Below are 24644 nucleotides of genomic sequence, written 5' to 3' on the forward strand. Positions count from 1 at the left end.
TAAGATGACTATGATAGCAAGGGAATCTCCTCAAGAAATGTTCAGAATGCATCTAAGAATGGCCTTATCTCTATTATTATAGGCTTTGGTTATGTCCCCAACAAAATAAAACCATATTTGTTCCTCACATGAGTGTGAATGCATGGACAAAGAGTTTTCTAGGTATGAGAATAGCCTTAACTAGTGAGCTTGATACAAAATATGAAATGAATTACTCTAGAATGGAAGCCAATAGGCTTTCATATGTATGTGAAACATATCTAACAACAATATATCCATCATTTTTTATAGCTATGTTTTTACTAGAATCCTTCTTCTCTGCCAATGGCTATGATTTGACCTCCTTTGGAATAGAAGCCAAAATAATAGGTTCTTCACTAGATTCATATGCATGTAAACTTGCTTCAAGATTAACCAGTGGGAAGACCAAGTTACCAAAAATGAATCCTTTAACATACTTTCCATGCTTATCTAATGAAACATCTCCATCAAGAGTATTTAGGTAGAGGGTTTCTCAATCTTGAACCTCATCATCAATGGGAAGACCAAGTTAAACCAGTATGAAGACAAAGTTACCAAAAATGAATCCTTTAACATACTTTCCATTCTTATCTAATGAAACATCTCCATCAAGAGTATTTAGGTAGAGAGTTTCTCAATCTTGAACCTCATCACCAATGTCAAAGAGGTATCAACACAATATTAAAAATATGTGAGGCTTTAAAGAATCAACCAAGGCACCAAATTTTTCTAGTACACTCACAAAACTTTCCCTAATTGTTGGGTTTTAAGAATAATTCTATTGTATATATAATGAATATACTTGCTAGGGTCTATAGTCTTTGATCCTTTGTGACCAAGAAAATGAAGAATGTGTGTTGAAAGATAGGTGAATTCACTATCTTCAATAAACTCACAAAGATGATACATGCCACTTTACTTTGCTTCTAAAATATTCCTTATATGAATTAGAATAGAATCTATAATAGCTTTCTTATACTCAATCCATTTTCATGGAGTATATTACTCAAAAAATTTTATTAGTGTGTGGTATTTCTTTGGGAATTTCAAGCACAAAGATGTAATAGCTTCCACAACAATAATCTTGATCTCATATTCCCTATCAGACATGAAATTTCTAATTTTGTTCATCAAATGATCCACACTTGATTCATTTCTTGTTTTTAATAGTGTGGTAATAGCTAGAGTGGTTTTGAACTAGTTTTGGTCTAAAATTAGTCTCTCGCTATCAATTTTGTAGTTTGTAACTGCAAACAAATGTGTCATTACCACCTTGTTTAAAGTACAAATAGTTGAAAACCAAAGAACTATCTTTGATGAGCTTAAAAATAGTTGTAAAATAGTAATAGCTAGTGTGAACTCTTGAATTGTCACCCCATTCAATTCTATTATATACCTTGTAGCTTTAAATATGACCATTTCCACATTGTGGTACAAACATTCTTCTAAATAATCATAGAGTGAATGTTGACTAGTTTGTGAATTTATATTTGTTTCTTATATAATGTGGTAGGTGTAATAGATAAAAGAGGCATTGAGCTAAAGGTGAGTGAATTTTTCCTCTCATTAGACTAGTCACAAGCTTTATTATAGCTAAGTAGCCATTTTGTCAAACGAAGCAAGGCTAGTGCATGCAATTTTACAAGAGAAATATTGGACCGAATTACTTCTTGTACCTTGTTATTCAAATGATTGACAATATATCGAGTGGTTTGATGTAAATGAATTCCACTAATAAGAGAAGTACTAGAGACAACCTTTTTCTTTTTCTTTTTTATCAACAATGACTTGTTTTAGATATCCAATTTTATTCTTAGCACATATCCATCTATATAAAAAAAATTTACATTTGGCAATTTTTACAACTTTTCGGCAAAATCTGTATAGAAATGTTTTTGTATTAGAAATTTTGATTTAGGCTGCCTTCATCTATCATTATGATGAAATGATTTGTTGTGTACAAGTATTTTTAAAACTATTTTAGAAGTAACATCCTTTGATCCCTTTATGCAGGTACCAATGAGTTGTTTCCTAACATTGCAGAAGGTTTCAAGGCCTTTGTGTCAAGATTTGCATTGTTGATGGTATGTTATTTCTTTTGTTTAAGGACCCAAATGCTCCAATATTGTATACAAACTTCCTTGATGAGTGTTTCACATGTTTGTGTAAATTATGAGAATATTTGTATATCATAATTGTAATTTTTTTAAAAATTCTTAGAGAATAGCATAAGTAGTTTTAATGTAGTTGTGAGTGGTAAATTTGCATGTGATAAAGATCTCATATTGTCTATAATACTCCTTTTTCACATGTTGCCTTTTTAATAGAATACTCATAAGGGATTTATGATGCAATTATTCTAGATTATTTTGATCCTATAGGTATGATGTTTGGTATGTATATAGTACTATTTATTATAAGTTTGTTTGAAATACCCTTTCAAAATAAAAAGTAAAGTGCAATAAACATTTTCTAGTTTCTATGATAATTGTGAAGTGTGACTTGAGAATTACTAAATGGACATAGGTATAGCATGTTTGAAGTGAGGGATTGAAATATTTTCAAAAAAATCATTGCAAAATACTCTCATTGTCAAAGATGCACAAGAGCTGGATCATTTCAAGATTTTCAAGCATATAATGTGACTATTGCAATTTCAACCAACACACAAAATGAGACTCTACCATTATGGGCCATCTTTTCACAAATGATTAGTCCCCATTAAAACCAATATTTTTTTAATGAAAAACAATGAAATAGCACAATTGAAATATTTTATGTCCAGGAAAGTAAAATATAAGATAGGTGTAGTAAAATATGTTGGAAAAAAGTCAGGATGCCCACATGGCATAGATCTATATATGAAATTCTTATTTATATGGAAGCATTTTTTTTATACTTTCATTTCCCGTCAATATTGAGTTTATATGTTCTATGCAATTAAGAATTGAATTCCCTAATCGGATCTACTAGTACTTAGGACTTAGGTGCAAACCACTACATAACCTCATCCAATTTGGGACCATCCTCTCCACTAATTAAATGATTTTCAACCACAATAAATAAGATAACTTGTTGCACTACTTACATTGTTTCCATTTGTGAGACAAAGCATCCCATTTCTCAGGTGCTTTCAAAGGAAGATAAGGGACTTGACAACTAGGGGACTTGAGCTAGTATGCTATACATTCTTATGAAATGCTTCTTGTAGGATATTAATTACAAGGTTTAGCCTCTGTTGCATGACTTTGGTCCGATATAGTGGCCATCTCAATTATTTTATCCAATCATATTGCCATAGAATTGCTTGCTGCTCAAATTTATGATAGCGATAAAGATAAAGTAGTTCAGGGTAAAAATGGAATTTGGCTAGTTGCATATTATTATTGTTTGCTAACTTTAATTTTAGGATTATCATTTATTTCTATAAAGGGTAGTTACCTCTAGAAAATTCATTCATGATAATCTTAGTAGCATGATTCATTCAGTTCTCTTTGGAAACGATAACACCAAGTTCTATACCATTTGGGAGACCTACAAATCTAAGGCTCTTAAATCCTGGTTGATTGTAGCTTGCATTTGTCAACTTGAATATGTGTTGGGTAGGAAATATTTCAATGTTGGAGTCGGAATGGTTGTGAAAAATTGTGTTGGTGTCTTTATTACCAAGGTTATATGTCTTAGATCTCAATTGCATGGTCCACTCCCATTGTTAACCCTTCATTTATTTTCATTATTTCTGTATGGCTCACTGTAATATACATATAGTATTCCATAGTCCTTCATTTTAGGGGCTCTAACATTATCTTTAACTTTCACTTTGTCATTATATCTATTTTTATTATAACTAGTTTATCCAGATTACCAAGTTTTCATTTCCATTGTTGTGGTCTCATAAATGGTAACCTTGCAAAAGGATAACTTTGAAATACAAGATGATAAGTACTTCCAAAACATATCCTAGTTATGAATCTTATCAAGAATATGTGAGCCCTTGACACATCCTTGCCAGTGTATCTTTTAAAAATGCAAAATTTGTGAGAGTGTATAGGGTTGTCGGATGAAATAATAGTAAAAAAATATATATTAAATTTTGTATTCTTAATACTAAGTTTCTGGATTAGATTGTGTAAAGATTTTTTTCATCAACATTTTGAACCACACTACGTGATCCATCATTAGGATGAGAGAGCACGAGGTGTAAAAAATGTTTACATTGTTTTACACCTCTTGTTTTACATTGTTTTACACCTCTTGCTCTCTCATCCTGATGATGGATCACGTAGTGTGATTCGAAACGTTGATGAAAAAAATCTTTACACAATCTAATCTAGAAACTTAGTATTATGACTATCATGGATTGTGGAAATCTGATAACATTAAATTTTGTATTATTCAGGTACATATAAAATGAAAGTCTAATTACAAAAGATAAATAATTAATTAGAAGCTATCCTTATTTCTGAACTTCAAATGAAATGGTAACTGAAATTTTCATAAGATTTTCACTATTTTGTATATAATTCCACAACACATCAACATCATTTCCTATCATTATCTCATTTTTAATTCAATTCTTGAAGTAGAAAATCTTATGACTATATTGTTTTACACAGTATTGGACTCTATAGGTTTTCTTTGCGAAAATAACATAATCTCTAAAAGTGTAGGCTGAAAGAGGAAAGAATAAACCTTTTATACAAATCATAGATTGAAGCATAAAACAAACTTAAATTCTTTTTAAATAGGAGAATGAACGATATTGATGTACATGTTGCATGTGCAAATTGTAAAATTATGTTTTAGAATTAAAAGAATTGGTCTTTGTACAAGCTATAACTACTGCAGTGGCAGAGAAGAGAAACGCTATAGGAGGCAACATTGTTGAAAATGTAATAGGAAATTTAATGTTATGTTTTAAATGCTTTTAGTTTTTGAAGTTTGTAATAACGTCCTACATGTGGTGGCATACCTAGAGTAGCAGTTCGATAAGCTCTCCAGATATAGCCACCTAGGACCAGGTGTGTGGATCTTAAATTAGAATAGTTTTTAATTCGTAGGTGGAGTGTTAATGATTTTCAGAATCCAATAATAGGTAGTAGGTAGTTTTTTGGAATATTCTTGATTTAGACTATCTAATATTGGTAGGAAAAGAACGTTTTAGATTCTTATCCTTTTTTTGGATAGAAGACGTTTTTCTTTTCTAGATAGAAAGAAAACATTTCAGATCCTTTAATTAGAAAAAAGAAAGTCATTTTTAAAAGAAAGCCAGTCGGCTATGTAAGAGAGGAATCGAATTTGGAGAGATATGGAATGTTTTTTCATTTTGTCTTTGTGCAAGTTTTCGATGGTCTGAGTTTTGAACAGATTTTTCTTATCTTCTCACTGGAAACAAGTTGATAGTTTGCAGAAGATTAAAAAGTTTTAGTTTTGGGTCGAATTCGGTATGTTTGTAGAAAATTAATCTCAGTACGTGGGTAATATTTCCCAAATGCACTGTTGAATTTTCATGAGCTTTGGATATGTTATTATAGGCCTAATTATGCCCATCTTCACTAGAGGGATCGAAGATTTTTGATCTGGTTCAAAAGTTATACATGTCTGTTCACAGGTCTATCTAGAGACAACAAGAAGCAATGTTTTACAGAAAAATATACTCTGATGCAGGGTCAATATCTCAAGTTTTAACCGTTGGATTTCTCTCAAATTTTTATATGTTGTTTTAAACCTAATTACGCAAATTATCAATAGTTAGATTGAGAAAATATTGTCTTTTTCAAAAGTTATACATGTCTTTTCACGGGTCTATCTAGAGACAGCAAGAAGCAATGTTTTGCAGAAAAATGTACTCCGATGCATGGTCAATATCTAGGGTTTGAACCGTTGGATTTCTCTAAAAATTTTATATGTTTTTTGAAACCTAGTTACACCAAATTGCAATGGTTGGATTGAGTAAATATTTTCTGGTTCAAAAGTTATTCATGTCTGAGTGCAGGTCTATCCGGAGGCAGAAAGAAGAAATTTTTGGGGGGATTTATTTTCAAAGTTTTGCTTATTGAATCTAGTGGATGGTTATAGGAGTCTTATGAGTTGAGTCTAAGGTATCTTTGGTTGTGTTTTCATAATAATAATAATGATTAGAATAGTTGGTTCAAATCACAATGGGTGGTTATAATATATCGTGTGTGATCCTGAAGGTTGTAGATGCCCCTTGAAGCAACTCAATTGAGTGAGTTTTTTCCTCCTGAGTTTTCCAAGGTGTGGCTTTGCATCAATAACCAAGGTCAACCAAAACCAATCCTAGCTAATCAAACATATATTTCAATTCAACTACTAATATGTCTTGCTATTCATACCTAATGATACTTATGCACATTATGATTCTCTATAAGAATTGGTAGCTCAATAGTAAAGAAGACAACTCATCATATCTAGTTTTGGGTAACTTATATAAGCTTCACTTGAGCATTTGAACATTGAGAAAAGAAATATTTTTGACATGTTTCCATATGTCGATAAAAAATTCCTAGCATGCAATGCTATGATAAAAGTGTTGGTGGAGAAAGAAGAAAATTAAAACAAAGCTTATACCCCAAATGATCAGGTGTAATTGTGACCTTTCAAGAGTATGAATATTTTTTAGAAACATGAAAGGTACAGTCCTCATATACAATTAAGCAGGTGGAAAGAAACAATGTTGCTAAGGTGAAAGCAATTTAGATAGGACTCAAGATCGCTAAACTAAAAGTATCATTGAGGTTAATAATTGAAGGTCACTCCCAAGTTATAATCAAAGCAATTGCGAAAAGACCAAGTCAAAAATAACATCGCGAAAAAATTGTGGAGTGAATTTTTTTTGAAATAGTAATAACAAAAAACAATTATATTCACTTAATGGGCTAAAAGAAAATTTCCTCATTTTTAATTATTTAGCTAACATTGGTATGAACAATAGGTATTGGATTGGCCTAGTAGCAAATGTACTCATGGAAAGTGCAATTATAAATATCTAGCTTTAAATGATGAAGTTTATATTCATAAATTAGGGTTCCCTAAAAATCCTCCTCCATGCAATGATCATAATAAATTTCACAAATGAAAAATCCTCCCCACACTTTGTCTACTAGCTACTTTAACTCTATTCTCAATCACAAGAAAAGGAGAGTCTTAGATATAAAAGAAAGAAGCATTGTTTAATAAATTGTTTTTTGTAGACCATTTTTGAAATACCAGTAAGAATCGACTCTCCAATGCTTTTGTTGAAATATTAGAAATTGTATTTTTTTTGTGTTGGTAAGTTGCTTAAATTAAAACATGAGAGGGAAGTTGACATTTTTAGCACAAGGAATATTGGGTTCCTTCAAGAGATTTTTTTCTTTTTCAAAATCTATATCCTTGCTCTCACTTGATCATTTACTCTTTTGATCTTTCTCCATGGATTCCTCTTCATACTGACACTTCAAAAGTAAGGGGTTGGGAATCCTTTTATACTATATTTACTAGCCTCTCCTGCCTTAGCTTTTGTCAGGGGGTCAGGAATTCAATTTGATGAAGAAACTAGATTCCCTTAAATAAAAATGATAGGTTCAACATGATTCATGTATCTTTTATGATTCAATGAATGTCCATACCATTTTACAATTTCCTAATTTGGTATTGAAAAGGAGGATGCTAGAATATGTTGAGAAATTTGGTTTTACACTTGCCAATTGCATTTGTCTTAAAATTTTCTAAAGCTTTTTAAAAAAAACCCCTTGTACTTATCCAATAATCATTGCAGTCCATGAGACCACATTTATTTGAGGCATTTTTAAAATAGTTTATGTTCGTTGTCTATGTTTCCACATTTTTTATCCATGTCTAGAATGGAAGTTGTAACTACAACATATGATGAATATCCTCTATCTAGTATTCTTTGATGAATGTCAATACCCTGTTCTAAATCTTCCATGTTGGCACTAGCAAGAGACTAATTTTACAGCTACCAATTGCATTTTACTAGTTTGTAGTGGCAGTGAAAGCATATTCACCATGATTGATTTTCTATGTTCTATGGTGACATGTCCTTGACTTTTTTGGACACATCCTTGAATTGATGACATTTTGGGGATGTGGGGAAGACTTAGGACTCCCCCACCCCCATCCCCCCTACCCCCCCACACCACTTATTTTATTTATTTTAATCTCACCATGTTAAACATATTTTTGCATTGATGTTATCATGTTAAACAATTAAAGTCTTCCATATTTGATTTTTTAATTTTTAATGCAAGTTAAGGACAAAATTTCCAATTATAGTATCTACTTATGTGGCTTCTTATGCTCTTGGAAACTTTGTATGCCTTCCTATGTAGCTCTAATTGATAATGAAATTATGAATGATGGGAAAAAAGGTTGTAGAATATGGCCTTGGGTTTGTCAATTGCATTAGCTTGAAAGTCTCTATATATTTTCACCAAATCCACTTTGTGCACATGCTGCATTCATTTCTTTTCATTCCTTGCAATGACATTGTCAAATAGTTGTATTATTTATGATTTCATATTCATTATACCACATTCTTGTGAGACACTTTAACAAATAGTTTTCTTGCATTATACTACTCCAACTATACCTATCACTACTCACATCACCATTACCATAGCTCCCATAGTCACATTGATGACACCAGTCATAACTCCTGTTACTACACCAAACACAATGTCCACCACTCTTGCAACTCATGTAACAACACTGTAACATCCCCCACCACTGCAACAACACTGACAACTAGATCAAATTGGTGCATAACAAATCTTGGTGTGGCATATAAAAGCTTGTAGCTTGCCATAGATTATGCCTATGAGCTTGGAGTCACAAACTATTCAACAATACAACAAGGAGTTGCCTACTATAATCTAGAAATTTTTGCATCTCACACCTATACTTTTGATAACTACTACAAGAAGAACGAAACAACTCCTACTAGTTGCAACTTTGGTGAAAATGCAAAGATGACTACTCAAGATCCAAGTAAGCTTCTCATTTAAAAAATAAAATCAACAAGCATATGGTATCAATCTCTATTTCCATCCAAAAATACATGATAATCAAAATATGTCCCCATGATGAGTAATTATCTCCAATAGTAAACCACCATTCCAAATGGTCAAATATAGTTCCTAGGTAATATATTTTTTGATCTGCTCCTAAAATTAATTCTTTAAAAGTAGAAAGACCATGAAAGAATATATTCACCTAGATTTTCCATTACAGGGAATCCTAGTTCACTAGCTTGTTACCACAAAATCCTACATTATAATAGAACCTTTAAAGATAATTTTTTTTTAATTTTGAGATGTTCTAGTTGTTTCAACTTGGCCATTGCTTTAAGAACTTGAACTTGAATTTGTAGTGACAAGAGTTTTAGTTAGATAGTGTGATGGTTGTTTATATCCATGATTTTTATTATGCTCATTTCGTGGCTGCCCATAGCTGACCAACTCATGGTAGGGATGTTGACCATAACCTTGTTGCCCACATGTACCATATGCTTGTTGATTGGCTCCATGTTGCATGTAAGTAGGTTGGGTAGAGACATGTTGTTGAGTATACCCAACAGGTGATGAGAGTTGTTGCTCGTACCTTGTTTATGTTGAATCCTACTGACCATAGCTAGGTTGAGTTGTGCCTAAATGGACATATTCCTATAAAGCGATTTGTGGTCCATAACTCGCCTACATCAACCCTTGCTATGGATATGTAAGTTGGGTTCATTCTTGTTTCCCATAGCATAGTCAAGAAGATAGTTGTTATCCAAATCCTAATAGTGGTATAGGTTGTTTTCCATAGGCAGGTTGAGATGGTGTTTATTATCCATATCCAAACTATGAAGCCCCTTGTTGAGGATAGCTAAACAAAGCAAGTGTTAATGAAGCCCCTTGTTGAGGATAGCTAAACATTGCAGGTGTTGATTGGCTATAACCATGCTAGGGTTTAACTGGCTATCATTTTCCTTGTGGCATAGTCCCTCGATTTGAAGAAAATTGGGGTGGTCCATATTCTTGTGATGGAAGTCAATCTTATTGAGTAGCTATAGTTTGTGTAATTCTCAACGGGCCATAACCTTGATTACAATAGGCTTACTGATCATATCCTTGTTGTACATCTACCTATTGTCCATATCACTACTATGATGTGCCTTGATTCCAATAGGCTTGGTTCTCATAACCTTGTTCAAGATAGCCCTACTAGCCATATGTACTTCCTATTAGTTTGTGGTGACTGATTAGGAAAGTACTATACATACTTCAAAAATTCTTTGGGGTTCGAGGCATCAGCCCAAATTTTTTTTTTGGCCTGTGGCTAACATTGTGGTTGACATATAGTAGACATGTTATAACCTAAAGTGGCATAAAATTACTTATATAAAAGGGCTTAGGGTTAGGTGTTTTCATTACGTTGTGATGCAAAATTGGTTCTTGTGGTGGCATTGAGCTGTAAGGGATTACAGACTATAATCAAGTTATAATCACTAGATTGTAATAATATCGGACTTGCTATTTGGTGGATGTAGCCTAGGGATTGGGTGAACCATGTTAAATCTTGGTTCCTTGTGTTCTTTTCTGTGTGATCTATTATTTTCTATTATTGGTTATATTTGCATGTAATTGTTATTTTCTATCCATGGTTTAATCCTAACAAGTGGTATCATAAGTAAGGTCATTTTTTAGTTATCCTCTATAGGAAAGTCTCACAATTAAGTGGGAGTCTCATGGTTGAGTGGGAGCGATGGTAGACAAGGGTAAGCTGAGGGTTGACAGGTTTAACGAGCAGAACTTCTAGTTATGGAAGATGCAAATGGAAGAATATCATTATTAGAAGGATTTATGGAAGTCGTTCGAAGGAAAAACCAAGAATAAGGGATCTATCTCAAATGACGAATGAGATCTTTTAGATAGAAATACACTCAAAAGCATTTGGTTATGCCTAGACCCATCAATGGCATTTAATATTAAAAAGCAAAGACGATAGAAGATTGATGCAAACCCTAGCAAAACTAAATGAAAAGCCCTTCGCTTCAAACAAGGTATTTCTCATGAAGCATTTATTTAATATGAAAATGGTAGAAGGTGGATCTATTGTAGATCATTTAAATGAGTTTAATACTATTACTAAGTAGTTATGTTCTGTGGGTATCAATTTTGATGAAGAAATTACGACTCTCTTGATTTTTTGTTCTTTGCCTGAAAGCTGGAAAGGCTTGGTAATGGTTGTGAGTAATTTTGTTCCTAGATCTAGTATCCTAAAATGTGATGATTTGATTGGTGTTCTTTTGAGTGAGGAAACTTGTAGGAAAACCTCAGTTGGATCTACATCAAGAAGTTCTTTGAATGCACAAAGCAGGGGCAGAATGACTAAGAGAGGAAGTAACTCTAGAAATCATGGGAAATCAAGAGGAAATTCAAAGGGGAGGAGGTCTCAATCAAGAGGACCGAATGAATGATGGTACTTTCGGAAACCAGGGCACAAAAAGAAAGATTGTTGGAATCGAAAGAAAAATGAAGGAAATAAACTAGATGGAGACAAGGAGGAAAATGTGGTAAGTGACAAATCCAAAGAGGATGCTTTTCTTTTGTCTTTAGAAAGTGTTGATGATTCATGGGTTTTAGATTCTGGTGCTTCATTTCATGTTACACCTCATAGAGGTTATTTCATTGATTATGTCCAAGGGGATTTTGGACTTGTTTTTCTGGGGGATAATGAACCTTATCAGATTTTTGAAAAGGGAAAAGTTAAGATTAAGTTGCAGAATGGGAATCATTAGCTAGTACATGAGGTAAGACATGTTCCAAGGTTGAGTAGGAATTTAATTTTAGTAGGGCAACTCCGTGATGAGGGTTGTGTCACTACTACATTTGACCTCAAATATCTACCAAAATTTCGACCATCAATTAAAAAGGTTTTGGTTGGTCAAATTGTAAAGGAAAATTTTCATTTTTTTAAATCTAAGCCTGTGTTGGTTGAAATTTCAACCAACACGGGCTTAACTTTGAAATGAAAAATCATTTTTGATTTGATTGTTGGAGCGGGCGAAGGAGCTAGTGTAAGGGTTTTCTTAATTTGGCATTTCATTCACATTGTTTTCTTCTGCATTTTTTACTTGTGCCCCCCAACTTCTCCCTTTTTCTCACTATTGGGGTAGTGGCATGCATATCACTAGAAGCATTCCTTCATCTTTAAATCAAGCAAAAATGAAAAGTTACAAACTAGAGTTTTAGGGGTTTTACTAGATCTCTTCCATTTCTAGATGATAAGATGAGAGATCGCATCTCATATTTTTTGAAAGCTTTGAAACTTTATATATGCATTGTAAGCTTAAGGATAGATGCAAGTTGTAGAGATTTGTATCTCTTAAATTTGAAGTTTGGTACCAGGTGCAAGCCAAGTACTGTGCCATTTTCCTTGACTACTATTTACTGATTTTTAAAACAATATTATACTAAATTTAAGGAGACTATTAAAAACAATGTGGAAGTAGTTACAACTCTAAATAATGTGAAAGTTAGCAAGCCAACGATGAGCATAATATAAAATTAATTACAAGATGCTTGATTTTTTCCCATGACCTTCCCAAATGTGGAATGGCAAACCATGTTGGGGAGGAAACTCAAATGCATGGCAAAGATAGAAAATAGCCATTGGAACTATAATACAGGATTAGTTGCTACTAGAGAAAATAGGATACTGTTAATTATTCCTCGTATGCAACAAGAGCTAACAAGATCCTTCTGGGACAACTATGGAAGACAAATGCAAACTACTATCAAAATGTAGCAGCCCATCACAAAGGAAATACTAGTTGTTGAAAAGTTACATCATAATAATGGCCTTTAAAATAGCAACCCTAGTTCAATGGGCAGCTCCATCCATACACTATTCTTCGCAATATTAAAAAGATTAGCAATCTAAAACCCTATCCATGGTGGTAGCATTTCAAAAGCAATTAACTAGCATTAAAAGAGGAAACCCCTCAGAAGTCCCCTTAGAAAGTTCCAAAGAGGAGATTACATTGCATTTATCATCCACATTATTGTTATATAATCTAGATGGAATCCCTCTAAAAAGCATGTGATATGTACCAAATGGAGTAGGAAAGGGCAATCAATAGATGGTATTGTGAAATGGTGGAAACATGTGTTCTAAAGCTAGGTAAGTATCACTCTACTCTTGCAGGTAATTTTTAATAATAGATTGCAAAAAGGAATCAATGAAAGATGAATTTCTAAGTGGAAAACCAATGTTTTTTGAAGGTGACAGCTTCTTATTTTAAGATTGGCAATCCAATTTTAATACTAAAGCATTCAAAACAAGTAAATCTCCAAAATGAGTTACAATAGCATATTTGCTCATAGAACTATTATCTAAGAAGCCAGATTTGTCCCCTATTGCCCAGATTTGAGTCTAGGTTCGCACAAGTCTGAATGTGCATCCAGGTTCATTGCAAGTTTGAGCAGGGTCCATAGTTTGGATTGCAGGTTCACGCGAGTCCTTGCTAGAGTGAACATGGGTGAACCCATAGCAAACCCAAGAGGACCCAAGATAGTAGAGTCCAAAATGTGGCTAAAAGATGAGAGAAAACTTCACTAGGTACCCTTTTAAGTTTGAGAACATGTGGCTGAGAGATGAGAGTTTCATCAAAATAGAAGAACAATGGTGGAAAGGATAAAAGTTGGTGGGATCCAAGATTTTTTGTTTTAAATCAAAAATAAAACCTATGAAGAAAAAGATGCTCATCTAAAATTAAGAATAGTTTGACAAATATTTTTGAATTAAAAGAACAGATTGAAGAAGACATAGAGAAGTCAAACAATGAGGTAATAAATAAAGGTATGGATCAGACTAAGTAGCTAAAAGAAAAATTAACTCTGAAACAGATATGAAGACATATTAGCCAAATAAGAATTTTTTTAGACACAAATGTCTAGAGAACCTTGGCTAGAGGAAGGAAAAAAAGAAGGAACATGAATTGAATCAATAAGACAAGCCTTTAGAGATAACCAAAGAGATGGTGTATTATTACCAAAATATATTGAATGGGGAAGGATCAGATCTAGAAGCCAAAAAGGACATGTTATCAAATATCCCCAAGGTAAAAATAGTAGAACAAAACAAGATGCTCAAATAGAAATTCATAAAATTAGAAACAGAAAAAGTATTGAATCTAGTGAATCAATTACATCCAAAAAAAGCTCCAGGCCCCAATGGTTTTCTAGAATTCTTCTTTCAAAATCTTGGAATTTCTAGGGAATGAACTAGTAGAAGTGATAGAAAATATGAAAATTTTAGGGAGAATTCTAACAAAGATCAATAATACATTTATCACCTTAATCCCCAAAAAAGAGAAATCTAAACAACTTGATGACTTAATACCAATCTCTTTATGGAACACTATAAAATAAGATTCACTAAAGCCCCAACCAATAGAATTGAGAAAATTCTCGCAGAAAAAATTTCTTGTGAACAAACAAGATTTGTCCTTGAAAGATCCATATTTGATGGAGCAATAATAGCATATGAAGTAATCTACACCATTCAAATAAAATTAGAAGCCTAGTATATTAATAAAATTAAACATTAAAAAAGCCTGTGCTAAAGTAGAATGACACTTCCTTTGTGAATGCTTAGACTTTTGGCTTTTCAAAATAATGGCTAAACCTTAGTTATAAATGAAATACTAGCCCAAGAGTTTAAGTTTTGATTAAGGGATCATTAGAAAGACACTTTGGTATATCTAGAGGATTAAGGCAACGTGATCCAGTTTCACCCTTTTATTCATCATAATGGTAGAAGCACTAGGAAAATCTTAAGCTAGAGCTTAGAAAAGAAATAAAATTAAGGGGATAAAAGTGACGAAGGAAATGGCACCCATTACTCATTAGCAATTCACTGATGACACAATGGTGTTCAGGGAAAGAGGGGTATAGGATGCAAAAGAGCTAAAAAATATGTTAAACAAGTACTCAAGTCTCATGGAAATGGGTTAGTCCTAAAAATTAGAAGTTCTCTTTTTCAATTCAAAACCCAAAATAGAAAACATAAGTGATATTAAATATTCTAAACAATAGAAAAGGATAAATTCCTTGTAAATATCTAGACCTCTCTCTAGATAAAGGAAACTGATAAAAATATTTATGAGACCAAATATTGTCCAAATTGGCCAAATATAAACAATAGTTGGATGAGCACCAATGCTAAAAACAATTCTTTCAACGATATCAATTTACCAAATGTCATGTATTTCCCTCCCCTCTAAAGTGAATGTGGAGATAGAACAAAATTTATTGATCTATCATGCATTACACCTCTCATGCATAAATATACATTCTCATAATAAAAGCAAAAACAAAATGACCAATTGTATGTTTCATCATGGAAGAGTGTCCAAATAAATATTGTATTTAGTACATAAGTATAATAGAAATATTTTAAAAATTAAAATTACTCTACGACATTCTTCATTGTTCCTATTTATAATTTAACCAAGCAGACTTTTAAGAATCCTAAGTACCACAGTAAATTGGACTACATTTTTTTGAACAAGTGCTAAATGAATAGCTGAAGTAAACCTGCAAAGTAGAAAAAGAGGAGATATTTGCACAATGATCCAATATGAAAGATATAGGTAAGGCAAGGCTTAACTATATGATTATCCTTTATCAAAACAAACTTATGCAATTCAAGATGCCTTGATGACTATTGGTACTAACTCCATAGTAAAGAGAAGAAAAATGTTTATTGTCCAAACTATCTACAAATAGAACAACATGTTTTTCCATAGTATAGGTACATATGAAATTAAATATGTTTGAATTCTCAAGGTTCAATTGATAACCTTCAATCACATCATCATAAGATGAAGCCACAATTGAGGATATGACTTTTTTATTTCTTGATTTTGCAAAAATGGATGAAAACAAAAAAACTTGTGTGAAGGAAACATACCGAGTTTCTATTTCTATTGCAAGTTCAAATAAATTATAAAACCTAGCCTATTTGTATGCTTGGCCTTCACTACTATTCAATTTCAATATAATTGACCTTGCAAATTCCTAGAAGAGTGGTCTTAAAGAAGAGTAGAAGACAAAATGCATGAAATTACAGTGTTATGGTGATACATTATGTTTTGCCAATTACATTGTTTGGTTAAATTGTCATGTTTTTATTGGTTATTCTGCTAAAAGGTAACAATATTTCTAGGAAAATTTTAACTTTCTATTGAAAATATATCCATACTACTCTCTTTTTATTTGTAAATTTAATGGATAATTATCACAAATTGATGGAAATTCTTTTGTAATAAGCACCGAGACATTTGACAATTTAAAGGCTGCTATGATACTACTAGTCAATGTCAAGAGTTTGTTAATAAATTCTCATCCCTATCATAGGATATATTTGTTGACATGCAGTTGAATGACATTATAAATTTTATCTTTTTGCATGTAAGAGATTTTGACTATAAATGCCTTCCTACTAAAGCAATTGAAAGAGCTTTGACCATGCTTTGACTAACAGGGGTGATTGGGAAACTGAGCATTAAGATTTTCGAGACTAAACTTGGTTGGGACCCAATAATTATTGCTTTGGAAGATGTATTCATATGCACTTGAAAAAGAAGTGATTCAGAGGCATTGTTTGATAGATTTTGCATTGTAACTTTGTGAAAGTATTGATACATTTGGAATAATTTGCTTGTATGGAAGTGTAGATGTAATAGTGCTATAATATCCTAGATACAAATTTGTAGTAACTACCAATGATCCTGCTAGGTTAAAGATTAGGAATATGTCTGATTCTCATAATGTTTCTCAATTACATTTTTTATTTTTGGAATGATGACAGTGGGGTGTAGAGGTTGTAGAGGTTAGAGAATGGGCTAGAAAGAGAGAAAATCTTGTAATAGTAGACCTTGCAAAGTTGTCAAGACGTGTTTGTGGTAATTATTACTTTGTTCTATTGGCCATTCCTTTAAAAAAGGGCTAGTGTGCTTGACAAAAGCTATTGAGGTGCCCATAATGCATTTTATTTTCTATGAGAAAATCTATTTTCATTGAATTAGCCATTTTTATGGAAAATGAGAATGACTCTACAACTTATTGACTTTTAACATTCTTCTTAGTGAGGATAAATTGTGGTTGATTCATAGCTCCAAAAGGTAGTGAAGTTATGAAATTAAATCTATGAAGGTATTGGGTTAATAATACAGGTGATAATACATAATGTTCTAATACCTATTTTTCTTTTGAGAAGATCTTTAATTTTTTTGTTTGATTGTATCAAATAATCAAGTTGGTCGATCTTTCATTTCCCAACATTCTGTAAAGGTGAGTTTAGGAATTATGCTTATTCATTTTTGACAATTTCCATATAGTATGTGAGCAAAAATAATTTTTGGTCAACATTGCTTTAGTTTTGAGACACCACTTATTTCTTGGAACATTTTGTGCTATCTAAATATTTGATTGTCTTCAAGGTTTATTGCTGATTTATGTTTATGCATCTTGGTTAGATTATTGACAACATTCCAGTAACAATCAAGAATGTTCACATTCGATATGTCGATCAAGATCCTACTTCTAAGGCAACCTATTCTTATATGCTAATGATTTCATTATGTTTTTCATGGATTGATTATTAAGTGTCCTTGCTTATTAAGTGTCCTTTGGAGGGTGCTTGCATAGAATGTATTGAAACTCAGATACAAAAAAGCTTTTGATCACTTTGGAATGGCATTTTGTGACATTCCCTAGTAGAAAATTCTAATTCCCAATGAGTAATTGTATGTCACTATGCTTTTAAATCAAATTAAGGAACAATCATTGATTCATAATACATATGTCCTAATTCATTACTTCTCTCCTAGTCACTAACCTTAAGAATGATGATAGATTTACTATGTCAAGGGGACATGAAATAGCCTACAAGCAAGTTCCCTCAAGGCTCTTACCTTCATATATTAGTTGATGATATACTGAAACCATTGTTTTTCTCTTTCCTTTGAATGTGATTTGTGATGGATACTTTGTAGTTGGCTTTAGACTTTATGAAAAAAGGCTCAATTATGGAGAAGATAGATATAATTAATGGTGCTTTGGAATCCCCTGGACTAGGTGTTCTTGATGGTTTTTTTGAAAGTTTGTCTATTATCATTGTTAGTGAGGTAGTATTCTTTTTTTGAACATTTTTCTTTAAAATTGAATTCACTAGGATCATTGCACCATAATTGCTTCTTGTTGAATGACTTTTAAGACTTCTAGTATGTTGATTACATATTTTTTTCCCTACAAGATTGGAGATGAGACTTTCATTATTGTTGCAATCATGGAAATGTGTCATCCAAAGTCCATTGTCTTGTCTAGTGCTCTTAGTGCACTTGTTGTTATGACTATAAGTAAGGTAGTTACTCTAGTATTGTATATTTCTGGCTTTAGTTTTGGAATACAATTTTCTTAATGGAAGTGATTTTGGTAAAGACATCTTTGTCTCATTCATATGGGGTTGGGCTTGAGCAAATACTGAATTGATTCAATTTTTATGATGTTGTGAGTGAAGGTGCTATCAACTGGATTAGGGTGAATAGTTCCAAATTTGATCTCGAGGAAGCACACAAATAGTGTTGTTATAGGTAGGGAAGTCTACATACTATTCTGATGAGATACTATTCAACTTTCTTTTTGCATAGAGCTTTTTAAATATTTTATCATATTAGAATCTCTTAGTGCCCTGAATTACAACCTCACCATGTCCAAAGATATGTGATACTTAGTTCTCTATTATTTGTTTGATTGCATACTATGTGTTCCTTACTTATTTGATATTTCCTTTAGAAAGCTTAAGACACCTATGTCCTATGGTATTCATCATTTTCCATTTGAATGCAGTGGGTGTTAAAGGATCACAAATATAATCATAGAGTAAACATTTTCCATCAAATGCCAGTAATGAAACTAGAATTAGAAACTAGTCAGATGTAAACTGCGACAGTGGCGTGCACATGCACACACACACACACACACACACACACACACACACACACACACACACACACACACTATATATATATATATATATATATATATATATATATATATATATATAATAATGGTTAGTAAAAATGATAAATATGTATTACTATTATATAAATTTCCTACCAAAAACATTGTACAAGATGATGTGCATGCACTTGAAGCTCTATGGATCTATGGAACACTCCAAGCTATCTAGATTTTTTTTTTCTACACCTTATATGTAAAGAAGTTTGTGCACTAAGTATTCATTTTTTTATATTTTGAGCATTCCACTAGTCTTTCCTGAGTATTCTTTTCTCTTTGCTATTCCACATCATATCTAGCTCCATGCACCAATATTACACACTTTCAAAAGCAACTATATTATCATATTGATTAAAGATTTATTTATGAATATTATCATTAGTAGAGGGCACCTCAGAAATATCGAGCCTCTTTGAGGAACACATCCCATAATAGGAGATGGCATTTCCTTGGCATATTGGCCTTCTAAGGATCCCCTCCTCTTAGAAATGAGAAGATTTAGGTATCATGTATCCCTATGGAACACTGCTATTAAGGTTACCTAAATTGGTAAAATTGCAAGGAATTTTAGTAGCTACCAGTAGTATTCCTATAAATATTAAGGCTAGGTATATCTAAGATGAGGAATTATGAGTGTTGGTTATGGGAGAGTCAATAACCTCTACCCAGATAGAAACTAAATCAAACTAGAAATGTTTTTACTCTCTTATCTCCAGCTCTTAATCTCATCAGTTATAGGTTCACAATTTTAGTGACACCAATGGGCCATAACAATAGAATTCAAGAAAGTACAAAATATTTAAGTAATCAAAGTTTAAAATAAATTAAATATGAATGAGAAACAACATAACATAAATATTTGGTGCATATACCTTAAGCTTACTTAATGTGGACATAAAAATGTTGAATTAAGTATACACATACTATTTAGTATTTACAATTGATATTTTCATATCAAACTAAAGTTCAATGCATCCACTTAAATCAAGATAACTACTCAAAGATATCACGCACCTCATCTTAATAGTTTCTTCATCACATAAGTATGCACTAGCAACAATTGTATCCCTTATATGATTCTCAATGGAATCAAAAGGATCCAGACTAACACTAATACCACCTTGTGCATAATGACTACCACAGACCCATGTTTTGCAACTTCAAGAGCATACCTAAGACTAGCCAGTACACTACCAATGATAGAAAAGTCAAAATATTTGACAGGATTTCCCCTTGACACAAACACTTGATTTGACTTTGAATGATTTTTCACTCCATGATCAAGTGAGGCATCTATTCTTCTAGTATATTAGTGGTTCATTCAAGTTCCTTGAGTCCATGAGTAAAAGTTGCAAGACATGTAGAAAAATATATTGATCACAAATTTAATTTTTTTTTATCATTGTATAGTTCTTTTTATAATTATAATAGTATTATATCATCCAAGTAATAAAAGTGTAGCCAAATTTATACATATAAACTGATAAAACCTCTAAGAATCATACATGCTATATTTTAAATTCAGCTTAAGCTATGCCATTGTACTTCTCAATAGAGTGGTTAAACTTGATATCTTGTGGAGCCCACTAAAAGAATTCAAAAAGCAAAGAAACTTTTCTAAATCAGATATTAATAATCAGAGCAATTTTCCCCTACCACCAAATCATCCTAGCTAACTATACAAACCTTTAAGAAGCGATTTCACTTTCTTTTTGCCTATAGAAATATTGCAATAAAGTTGTGTATACAAATATAAAGCATATGTAGTTGGTACCTCACAGCTTATTGTGTTTTAGTTGTGTTTCACAAACCATCAAGATGACTTAGTTAGAGCACTTGTCTATAGGATTCTAATGCTCCTTTATGTTTACATAAAATTAGTTAGGTTTAATTGAATTTGATAGATTTTCACATATGCTTGGTTAGCAATTTTGTATGGGTTATTGTTGCCTATAATACTATTGCAAATCTATTTTTTTGCCTATGAACTTGTACTAATATAGGACTACCCTGTACTTGTAAGAGGCATCTAATCATTACTACAAAGGAAAAATACAAAGTCTTCTACCATTAGAATAAAGAGTGATAAAATGAATGTTCAAAAGAACATTTGCACTACCTTAGTCCCTAAAAAATTTCTCCAAACATGTGATTTCCAATGGTACAACAATGTTTGATATCATCTTTAACAATAGGAACATGGCTTCTCTAAGCTATCATGAGTGGTCACTCATACAACGTTCCATCTCTAATGGGCCTAGTTCCTTATTATCTATGCATCCTAATATCATATTTGACATTAACCCATATCTCATTTAGTATTTGAGTTAGTGTCTATAACCCATATCTCATGGGTTCATTCCAATGCTCTTTCCATTCCTAATTCTTCTCTATTTTGTAAATCTCTCCATGTTGATTGCATTGTACCTAGGGCATGAACTAATTTTTGAGCCAGTCAAATAATCTACCTCAAGATGTTAAACAAGTTTTCTGATGTTTGAATAGTTCTTCATTTTCTTTGTAGGCATTTGGAAATCTTCCTATAAAGCATTATATAAAAAAATATAGTATCTTGTAGTTCTGAAAGAGCTCACCACATTCAATTCCAGTTGTGCATGGTTGGTGTTGATTACAATCTGCGGGTGACTTTGACAAAATGAATCTTCTCTATTGTGGTCACATGGATGAATGGAAAGAGACATTGCAGTTCTACCCTCCTCTACCCCCTCAAAGGAAATCTCTTACAAAGGAATATTAAATTAGTAAAAAATTAGGCAAGATGACTTTTTTGCATCCTTTCTTGTCTTCATTATTAGGTTCAGAGTGCTATTTTGTTTATCATACAAGCATGCTGTTGTAAAAATTGGTGTCAGAGCTTATGGAAAGGTGGAAAATTTGAAGTGAACGATTAGAAGAACATCACCATGGTCAAAAACTATGAAAAAGAAGTGGAAGATCATATACAATGTAATTTCAAAGACAAACCTTATAGAAGAAAGTTTAAAAAGAAGAAACATTCTGGAAAAGATGAGGAATTCATTTTTCTAGCTCAACAAATCTTAATTTTAAATTAATAAATTGAGCATCTTGACAAATTCTATAACATTTGTTAATACTAGTAGCCAAAAGAACCCTAAATGAAAATGTGATGACCCATTAGAAATATTTCATCAACAAGAGATAATTGTAGAAAGTTGTGATGCAAGTACTTTTCTTTTTCTGTATTCTATTTCATTACAATGGCAAATTGAAATTCATAATTAGAAAAAGAGGTCAATACTAAATAATGCAGGAAGAACTTGAAATTAGAGTAAATATTGTTGTGTGCATTTGCAAAGTGAATATTGTTGTGCACTTCAGCTATGAGTTATTTCTTCAACCTATGTATGTAATAGTGTTGTTACTGTAGCTTGTAGTGACTTCCATAGTTGGTCTAATTCATAAGTTTTGCACACATGTCGGATTTGTCAAGTTTGTCTATTTGCCAAATTGTGCAAGAAATTCAAGATTGCTAGCCTTAGTTTGCATTATCTTCTTTCCTCTTCCAATCTTATGCTTAGATTAGGATTAGTTAATTACAATTTTGTTTCAATTTTATGATTTTTAGTGTTAGGTTTTCAAAGAAACAAAATGATGACTGTTGTTTAATTTGAGTACAAAAAATGATTCTGTTGTTTATCATGATCTTAATCATGCTAAGTTAATGGATTTGTCTTTTTTTTTAGAAATATACAATTTAGTTTATTCATTGTGGAAAGGAGTTCGTTCGGATCAAAATCTACAAAATTTTTCTTGTTTAAATAAAACTCTGTATACTTTTGGATGACACAGCCCTGCTTTGTTGTTCAAGCATCATATAAACTTGCAAACTTTCATAGCTCTATGGATTTAAAACCTTTTTAGGGTAACTTTGGATGTCCAACTTGGTATGTCAAAATGTGCAACAGGATATAAAATAGATCTGGAAACAAATTCTAGGCACATCAATTTAGGTCCACTGTGAGACTTCTCACTATGTCTCAAATCTATGATACCATAGACACTTTGCTTCAATACTTGGTCACTCAGATCCAAGCATATCAATATGCAGCCAACAAAGGATCCTATGTGTAGGTACACATTGGAAATCAGTAACAATAGATGAGTCATTCAATTTATGATCCTCAAACCAACAAAGACTATCCTCATCTAGGAATTAGTGAAGCACTTCAGTGACCTATAGGATTTAAATTTTTTATCTTATGTTCTTATTAAACATAGCTTATAAAAAATTTTAAAAAATTATTGGTGAATGCCCATTTTCTCAAATGACATGTAGATTAGCTTGCGCTTTTATTGCTAGCAATGGTATGTCTCTCTAGATCCTAAGATTGGTGTTTTATTTTTGAAATTCTTTTTACAATACTGATACAAATTTCTTACATGGAGGGTTTTGTGAAAACAATAGTCTTGATTTGGATGGATCAATAGTTTATGCCAAGCTTTTCATCTAGAGAGCGTTCAATTTTAGAAGTAGATGCTTGTGTTATGATGTGTAACAACCTAGATCTGATCATGGAAAGTGACACAATATTTTTAATTGATTTTAAAATGCTATTCATATAGGTAGGATTTTCATATTTATATTATTTTGTAGGTGAAGAAGATGAAAGGGTTGAAGCAGAAGAAGGCTCACCTGATGGAAATCTAAGTAAATGGTGGAACAATCCCAGAAAAAGTAGATTATGCATACAACTTGTTTGAGGAGGTACCCATTGATGCTCTTTTCTAGAAATATGAAATAATTAATTTCATTAGTGTTACAAAGGGAAAAGAAAATGAAGGTGTTGTAACTAGGTGCGGCGTAACAAGGTTGCCTTGTAAACACACAGAGGTTTGCGAAAGGTTGCCTGTATTGGTGCTTGGCATCTAGCTAGAGTTTCCTTTACTATTGTCAGGGCTAGGCAAAATGGATACCAGCATCATATTGAAATGAATAAGAAGATCTATAAGATTGGCAAGTGAGACCAGGAATCTCACACTACCGTCACTGATTTTGACTACACTGAGAAGGATATCACTCCAATAGGTGGATTCCCTCACTATGATATTGTGAAGGATGATTATATCATGATCAAAGGATGTTGTACTAGTCCCAATAAGTGAGTTGTGACTTCGAGTTAAGGTATTATCAACAACTGGTTAAAGTATTTGTGTGTATAAGTAACCAAGAATAGTTTTAGGGTAGCCTAATCATTTTATAGCAATATAGGATCCATCCACAACTAGTTAAGATATTTGTGTGTATAAGTAATCAAGAATAGGTTGAGGGTAGTCTTTACAAGATAGCCTAAATGATCTTATTAATTTATTATGTTTTCTATAGTGATTTGGCTTTATAATATTAAATCTTTTGTAGTTGTAATGTGCGTGCACTATTATTATCTAAAAATTTGTTTTCCATGTTGAAGCATTCTTCACTATTAAATCACTTATTCTAAACTTACAATCGCATGGGAACTCTGATATAGGATAAATGATTTTTGCATT

At 32.2% G+C, this 24644-nt stretch overlaps 2 pseudogenes; one reads left to right on the plus strand and one right to left on the minus strand.

The window, feature by feature from the left end:
• Window positions 1–211: 211 nt before the first annotated feature.
• Window positions 212–3141, minus strand: LOC149541014 (coatomer subunit gamma-2-like; annotated as a pseudogene).
• Window positions 3142–3652: 511 nt separating this feature from the next.
• On the plus strand, window positions 3653–24278 carry LOC149541015 (large ribosomal subunit protein uL3-like; annotated as a pseudogene).
• Window positions 24279–24644: the final 366 nt, after the last annotated feature.

The sequence above is a fragment of the Cupressus sempervirens genome, chromosome 9 (assembly GCF_028749045.1).
Source record: "Cupressus sempervirens isolate cs-2001-9-10 chromosome 9, ASM2874904v1, whole genome shotgun sequence".
Lineage (NCBI taxonomy): Eukaryota > Viridiplantae > Streptophyta > Pinopsida > Cupressales > Cupressaceae > Cupressus > Cupressus sempervirens.